Source organism: Triticum urartu, chromosome 2, assembly GCF_003073215.2.
Source record: "Triticum urartu cultivar G1812 chromosome 2, Tu2.1, whole genome shotgun sequence".
Lineage (NCBI taxonomy): Eukaryota > Viridiplantae > Streptophyta > Magnoliopsida > Poales > Poaceae > Triticum > Triticum urartu.
Window position 1 is genome coordinate 4,549,892 of NC_053023.1, and position 8,546 is coordinate 4,558,437.

Genomic DNA, 8,546 nt, shown 5'->3' on the forward strand with positions numbered 1-8,546 from the left:
GAGATGAAGCCGGCGGCGGCGGTCAGCAGGGCGGCTATGATTGGCCGCTGCATGACGTGAGGCCGCCAGGTCGGGGTGATGCAGGAGTCCCGGTCGGAGCAGGGCGGTGACGGCCGGAGTAGATCGATGGGCGGGCCGGCGCGCGAACGGCGGCGGCGAAGGGCCACCGCATGACGTGAGGCCGCCGGGTCGGGGCGACCGGCGGGCCAACGCGCGGACGACGCGCGAGGCCGCCGGGTCGGGGCGACCGGCGGGCAGATGCGCGAACGACACGCGAGGGCGCCGGGTCGGTGAAGAAGTCGGCCGATCGCGCCGGTGTTGGAGTAGAGGCGCACGAGGTCGACAGCGGCGGTGGGCGACGCAAACCGGATCACATAGACCGGAAAACCAAAAGGTAGACACCGATCAAAGCGACCGGCAAGAGAGAGAAAACCCGAATCAAAGGATCGGGAAAAAGACTCTCTAGGGCAGCCAGTCAACATGACCGACGGACGAACCCTAGGTACGGGCGGCGCGGCCCCCGGCGGCGGTCATGGAGGCCGACCACCCCGGGGGCGGCGCGCGGGTGCGGAAGCCGCGGCGGCTAGGGTTTAGGATCGACTTGCGATAGATACCATGTTAGAAAGGAGAGAGGAATTTGGTGGAATAGTTTGATGTATTGCTTGAGCCTCGTGAGCATATATATAAGAATATATGATTTATTTGGAATATAAGGCAAGCCAGAATATTTCTTAGTTTAACCTATGTTTTCTAATATAATCATGTTACTCAACACGTATAGGTTAGGGAAAAAGAGTCTGCGTCGGTGGCCTGAGCTAGGTCCTGCACCTATATATACATGGGTGTGTGCGTGAGATTTGTAACACCAGAGAAATAGAAAAAGAAATAAAGAGAAAAGAGGGCAGACAAATGCCCTTGGCTATCAGTTTTGTGTGCGCGTGTGTTCGTGCAATTTGATGTGATCGATCCTGTGGGAGAATTTCCAATACACATGTAGTAAGAACTTTCGGAATCAGACCACACGAGTTTACTCAAGAAGGGGAGTTAGAAGGGCGCACCTTGTAGTGCTCGCCGGCCATACATACAGCCGGCGTAGGCGACCGGTGCTGGCGCGAGCAAATGCGCTCCTCGCCGGACGCGCCGGAAAATTCCCACGCGACTTGATTTGGAGTTCTGGCCGGCGGGCGGAGAGGCCGGAGAAGCGCGTGGACGCATGGCATTGGCGCCAAGAAATATGGAACCTCACCTGCGTTTTGGATTTCGGTTTTTTATTTTTCTCGGCACTGAACGAGACCGCCGAAATTCGGCCATTTCAAAAATCTCGGAAAAATCTCGAAAACCAAATTTTGATGAAAATTTAAATGAATTTGACCAAAAATTTGAAATCAAGCAGAACTAGTCCAACATAGTTCTCAGGAATATAAAACATAGTGTTTGGCACCGGGATTAAAACTCAGCATAAAAAGAATAGCAATCCAACATAACAGTCGCAGATTAGTTGAAAACCTGACATTCCACACAAACATGCATCTTTCAGAAAAAAAGACATGCAGATTGCCGTGGAGTACCATGCCGCAGTCTTCAAGAACCAAAGGGAAAGGAAAAAGTTTGTTAATTGCATCGACCATGGAACGAATCTGAGAGGCTGCATGCCATACAGTTGGGGAGGAGTTGTCGACAGCTTTAGCAGCACTGGCAGAGGTCAACGGCAGGATGGCGGAGGCGCGGACGATGCAGGAGCCTCCGACGGCGACAGGTGGGGGACGCGCGTCTGCTGCTGTGCCCTGTGGGCAGCGGCGCCGCCGCACAGCACAGGAGGAGCAAATAAGATGGGTTAGGGTTTGGGCGTTCGTTTCGTTCGTTTTGGCTGAGGCAGAGCGTAATGGATAGCGTCCAGTTGGGCCAAAAGTATCCAAACTGGGCCAAAAAATTCGGCCGGGAGAGACTTTTACCAGGCCCAAGCGAGTTGGCCGAGTTTCGGCCGAAAATTGATTTTCTCGGCCTCACCTGTCCCACGTAATTGTAATCGTCATGCCAAGATCTCTCCGCCGCCGTCGAGCTCGTTTCACAGGTCAGTCGGGAGAGGGGGCGCGTCAGGGAAGGGAAGGGGTTTGCCGCCACCGCAACGGCTCGATAAACCGGCGACGGGCGCCGCCGCCGCCGGGAAGGAAGGAGAGACCAGGCCGAATATAGACTACGGCCTGGCTTGCTGAAATTGGCCACATTCTCCTTTCAAACAACAATATAACGAAGTAAATGGCCCAAACATTTTCTCGCTGCGCGGCATAATAATGCCGCGAAAACGCTGGCCAGACGCGGCCCATTAGCTCTCGGCCGCTCACCAGTAAGTCGAAAAACCCCCAGCAGATTCTGTATCGGTTTACTGCTTAAATTTGAGACAATTCATGAACTCGAAATTGTTCATGGTTTCCTAAAAAAAATATTGAAGGATTTGAGAAAATGTGTATAATATTTTACAAAACAATATATATTTTTAAAGTGTTCACAAATTTAAAAGGTTTTCATGAATTTGGTAATATATTCATACTTTAAAAAACACATGGATCTTAAAAAAATGTTCATGAATTTTAAAAGAAATCACAAATTTTAAAAACGCTCATTTAAAATGTTTTTCATGAATTTTGTTACAACGGAGTTAGGTCTATATGATGCAGCTAGGTGAGCCAAGTGAACATGGGTAGTAAATAATTGAAGATTTTTTTTCTTGGTTGCGGAAGAGACGGAGGGATGTGTCGACTCCTTTTTATGTCTACTCTACATACACACACAAACACGTGAGTTTTGCAGTATGTACTCCCTTCGTTTCTTTTTAGTTTGTATATAAAATTTGATCAAAGTCAATCTTTGTAAAGTTTGACTAATGTTATTTAAAAAAATATGAACATTCACAAAATGAAATCAATATTATCAGATGCACCATGAAATATATTTTTGTACTATATAGTTTTAGTATTGTAGATGTACATATTTTTTAATATAAATTTGATCAACCGTTGTGTTTTTTAACTTCAAAAATAATTTATACGCAGAGTAAAAAAAAACGGAGGGAGTACTATGGTTGTCTTTGCACATTCTATATCACATCAGCCAGCTAACGTTCGCTGGGGGCATGGCAAATGCAAAAGTTTCTTATGGCAAATTCTAGCAAAAATGAATAATTTGCTGTGAAAATTGCCGTGTCCACTTAACAAACCAACCTGTGTATACAATGGCATCAGCTGGCACGAAAAATCGGGACCTGATGGCACCCGATGGCACCCGATGAAACCCAATGTCTAGCCCTGCATGGAACTGGAAGTACATCCACTCTACAGAAGTGCTATTTTTTACATCTTGTGTTGTCGAGCATCCGTATGTAGCTTTTGGTTTTTTTTTTTTCGGGTCAAAGCTTTTGGTATGTTTGACTGCTTGGAAGTTGTTTAGAACAAGACGAGCCTGGGCTTTGAATTAATCAATTCATTAACCGTCCGGGATAGAAGAACCAACGACTTACAAAGAAAACCAGCACAGTACTGCTGGGAATATCAGCTTACAATGATAGCTCATAAACAAAAGGGAGAAAAAACAACAACCACCCCCAAACACTAGGACTGTTTGAAAGCATACATTTTGTTTAAGCCACGTCGACAAAGTAGCGAAACCAGGATACAAATTGGACACGCGCGCAAAGCATAGGATACAAACCGATCACACATGAACGAACGAACGAACAACGAAACCGGCAGTCGACGACGTCCAGTGTGCATGCACCTGCCATTGGGGAACCGATGAGCTAGAGCTGATAAGGTTCATGGGGGAACCGAGGAATCGTCGTGTGGCCCATCCGTGGTGTGGCAGGGTGAGAGCAGCAACACCAGTCTGGACCTGATTACACCCCCAGATTCCGAACACAATACCGATATCATCGGGGGCTCAGCCACCGAGACAACATCATTGGCCCATCTAATAATGGCAGTAATTGCCCCATGGACCAAACCCTTCTTGGCCTACCTTAATAGGCGAGAGCTCCCTGAGGACCAGAATGAGGCTTGCTGCATTGTTCGGCGCCGCTAGTAGAGGCATCTTTCTTGAATTCGAACCCGCCGCTCCAAAGTGGTACGCACTGCCCGCCGCCGCTAGCAGAGGCATCTTTCTTGAATTCGAACCCGCCGCTGCAAAGTGGTACGCACTGCCCGGCGCCGCTAGCAGAGGCGTCTTTCTTGAATTCGAACCCGCCGCTGCAAAGTGGTACGCACTGCCCGCCGCCGCTAGCAGAGGCGTCTTTCTTGAATTCGAACCCGCCGCTGCAAAGTGGTACGCACTGCCCGCCGCCGCTAGCAGAGGCGTCTTTCTTGAATTCGAACCCGCCGCTGCAAAGTGGTACGCACTGCCCGCCGCCGCTAGCAGAGGCGTCTTTCTTGAATTCGAACCCGCCGCTGCAAAGTGGTACGCACTGCCCGCCGCCGCTAGCAGAGGGATCTTCCTTGAATTCGAACCCGCCGCTGCAAAGTGCTACGCACTGCCCGCCGCCGCTAGCAGAGGCTTCTTCCTTGAATTCGAACCCGCCGCTACAAAGTGCTACGCACTGCCCGCCGCCGCTAGCAGAGGCTTCTTCCTTGAATTCGAACCCGCCGCTGCAAAGTGCTACGCACTGCCCGCCACCGCTAGCAGAGGCATCTTTCTTGAATTCGAACCCGCCGCTGCAAAGTGGTACGCACTGCCCGCCGCCGCTAGCAGAGGCGTCTTTCTTGAATTCAAACCCGCCGCTGCAAAGTGGTACGCACTGCCCGCCGCCGCTAGCAGAGGCGTCTTTCTTGAATTTGAACCCGCCGCTGCAAAGTGGTATGCACTGCCCGCCGCCGCTAGCAGAGGCATCTTCCTTGAATTCGAACCCGCCGCTGCAAAGTGCTACGCACTGCCCACCGCCGCTAGCAGAGGCGTCTTTCTTAAATTCGAACCCACCGCTGCAAAGTGGTATCACTGCCCGCTGCCGCTAAGGGAGTCATCTTTGTTGAATTTGAACCCACTACTGCACTGGGGTACGTCGCCGGTAGCAAGCATCCTGCCGGCCGCCACGGCGGGCACCACGGACAGTTGCAGGATGACGCCGACCAGCAGCATGAGTAGCAGCACGGTGTTCCGGGCCACGCAAGCCATCGATCGATCACAGCTAGCTACTGAAACGTGGAGCTTTGCTTTGGTTCTAGGCAGGTAGCACTGCTGCATACTTGTTGGTTTGATGATTCTGTTTGTGCCGTGGACAATCGTTTATATAGGGAAGGGATGCAGGGGAGAGGGCCGGTGTGATCTGCGTGGATGTTTTTGTTTCATTAGCGTTTAATGAATTTCCCATCAATTAATGCAAGCTTGAATAGATAGATACTCCCTCCTTTCCGGTTTATAGTGCATATCTCAAAATTTTAGTTTTTTCATTTTATAAGACTCAATTTGGTTGTTCCCCATCACATGTTCAGATTCCAATGTGCATTAAATCATTGCATGCAAGTATTAAGAGAAAATTGACCAATGCATGTACTTTATGCATGCATGCATTGCAATTAATGCATTGATAAACATAATTTTTGAGTAAAACAAGAACATTAATTAGGTGCTTTTGCAAACTACAAAAAATATTCCGCCACTCATCATCTACCTTGGTTGGTGAGATTTTTGAATTGAGCCCTATAAACCGGAAAGGAGGGAGTAGACACATATAGTTCGAAATTAATGGTCTTGCAGTTGCACACACGTCCTACCAAGCTGTGCGCCACGTCTAATGTTTTCTTGTTATTATTCTAATGGATTTTGATCGATCGGGCATTGTTATTACGCTATGATTACTCGTTTCAGTGCAGTTTACAGTTAAATTATATATAAACAATATAGGTTTGCTAAGCTAAACACTCTGGCACGCACCACGAGTCCAGCTATCTGGGCAACGTGCTCAATAGTTAAGCGATTTGCTTAGTTAGTTTTCACAAAAAAATGATTTGCTTACTTAGTGCTAACCATGGACTCTTGCTTAGCTAGTGCTGTGCTGTGCTGGATCACGAATTTCGCCACGTGTGATTGCAAAGCTTACTTCGGTAAGAATGATGAAACACTCACGACTCTACCCGGGAGAGGATTTTGGGCACCCAAGTGCGGGCACACGAACATTGTGGACCGTTGATCTGCGCCAAGATTCGCTCATATGTTTGTGTATATGGTCTTTTTGTGTTGTCTATGACTTCGGCTATGTCCATAATGTTATGTATATCTAATCATATATCTATTTTCTCATGGGGCCAAATAATTGTTCATGTGGGGTATGTATGGTAAGTGAATCTGCACATATAGAAGTCCGAAGAAAAATGATTTATTCACAGCATAGATAGATAGCTCTTCTTCCCCTGGTCTTCTTCGTTGATATCTCTCTCTCTTTCTAGTTCGCTCTCATCTTACAAGAAATAGAATCCTGAAGTAAAATTAGTTATTATTTGAATCTTTTGAAATAGATAATGTTTATTAGTAATACAAGTGGAGTTCTAGCGGAAGGTTGATCAAAAAGGTTAGTTATATTTACATATTTCTTCTTCATTACTTTTTTTTGTACCACAGTTGAAGTCTATAATATTTTATCGAATCTCCTCGTTGATATTGTATTTTGCACATTGTGATTCAATTCATTTGTTTTGTTTATTCAATCGACATATTAGATATATTAACTGTGTTTTTCCGTGATACTATGAATTTCAAACTTCTATCTACGATGCAATGTATATATGGATATTTTTTGTTTAGTTACCGAGGATGAAATAGCCAGTCACGCACAATAGCATGTATCTTACAGGTTTTGACCCTGCAAAGCTCATCATTCTCTTCACAACTTGAAGCATATCGCGGCGGACTAATTCCATGATATTTTCCTCAGCTACCATCTCTGTTGCGTCCATGCGTCTACTCACCACAAGGCCTTCTCAAACCCACAGCCGCACAAGGCTATCACATGACATGGGATGGTCTTCAGGGAACAGACTGCTGTACAAAAAACAGTCTGTGATGTCGCCTGAAAGGTCATGGTAGCTCAGATTTAAAATTGCTCGGATATGATCATTATCAGACAACTCCCCTCGAAGATGATTGTATCTATGCTCGAATCCAAATGTCAAATTGTGGTCTTGAAGACAACATGCTGCCAGTGGTATAACAAGTGCTAGCGGCAGGCCATGACACAGGCCAACTACACAAGTAGCAACTTCCTCAAGCTCCTTGGGGCACATGTGGCCCTACTTTCTGTAAAAAGCCCTTCTGCAGAAAAGGTCAAATGCATAAGGCTGACTCAACAGCTCGAGGCGAAGGTGATGGGATGGAGAAGAAATCATTGCAACATGTTGGTTCCGTGTTGTGATGACGATGCGGCTTCCTTGGAAATTCTGGAGAGCATCATGTATATGGAAGTATACCTCTTGCTCCCTGACATCATTACAATAAAACATTTTTTATTTTCAAGTCTTTGGTGTATTTCCTTCTTCAATCCATACATGTCCGTTTTGTCAGTGCCTCCTGTCAATGGTAGGGCGGTCTATCTAAGCATCAATAGTAGCTTCCTCAAGAGGGCATCAACACTTCAACAGTATAAGTTTGTGACACAGTGATCCATGCATGTGCATCAAAATTGTTTTTTTTCATGTCTATAAACATTTTAAACCAGGGTAGATTTTCCCAACTCACCCATGCCCGATAGTGTTATCACAGTGCTCTCGTGCTCTTTGGAGTAAAACCATTCGGTCAGCAATATCATGTTGTCTTCAATTCCTACTAGATCTTCATCTTTGACAAATTCTGAGACGTTGAGGCATCTTAGTAAGTTGGTTACGGACAAGCAGGGAGGGTTGCAACCATATATCTTTCTTGTTCATAACCAACAGAATCTCCTTCTCTACCTCAACTACATCATCCAAAATTTCACTGAAAAGTTTGACATAGTCTGTTCCTTTGAGGAAAACCTTTTTCAGGAATCCTTCTTCCTGATGTTGAAGAATATGGTATGATAATTTGTCAATTACATCTTCGACGTGATAGGCCAGTTTGCGGGCCTGTCCAATACAACTCTTGGCAACTTCATGCGTGCCGTACACCGTGCCTATCTTCCCTATAACACTTCCTGACATTAACAGTGGCTCACTTATTTGCTCGACCTTCACCGGCAATTCCTTCCTATTAGTAACTTCATCAGACAGTTTATATATGCTAGCCCCAGCAGCTTCAACCTTTAAAATTGAACCAATCTTCATCACATCACGGACTACAACCGTGGGCACATCTGCTGCACAACAAAGGCAAGGATCATATTACATGGTGGAATAAGAAATTTCATTCAAATTGAGCTCTGGTAGTCATATATGAAGAGGAATATTCTCACATAGCCCATAGTACTTCACAGTTCCCGGTACCCCTTTTGTTCCAAAATGTAAGATGCATTTTGTAGACAAGGCTTTGACCAACAAGTAACATATATGTGAAACAAAAATCGCAATCGTAAGTCCTCGAGAAGGACGATATAT

General features: G+C 46.3%; 1 pseudogene; it reads right to left on the minus strand.

Moving 5' to 3' along the window:
• Positions 1-6,783: 6,783 nt before the first annotated feature.
• On the minus strand, positions 6,784-8,315 carry LOC125534684 (annotated as a pseudogene).
• Positions 8,316-8,546: the final 231 nt, after the last annotated feature.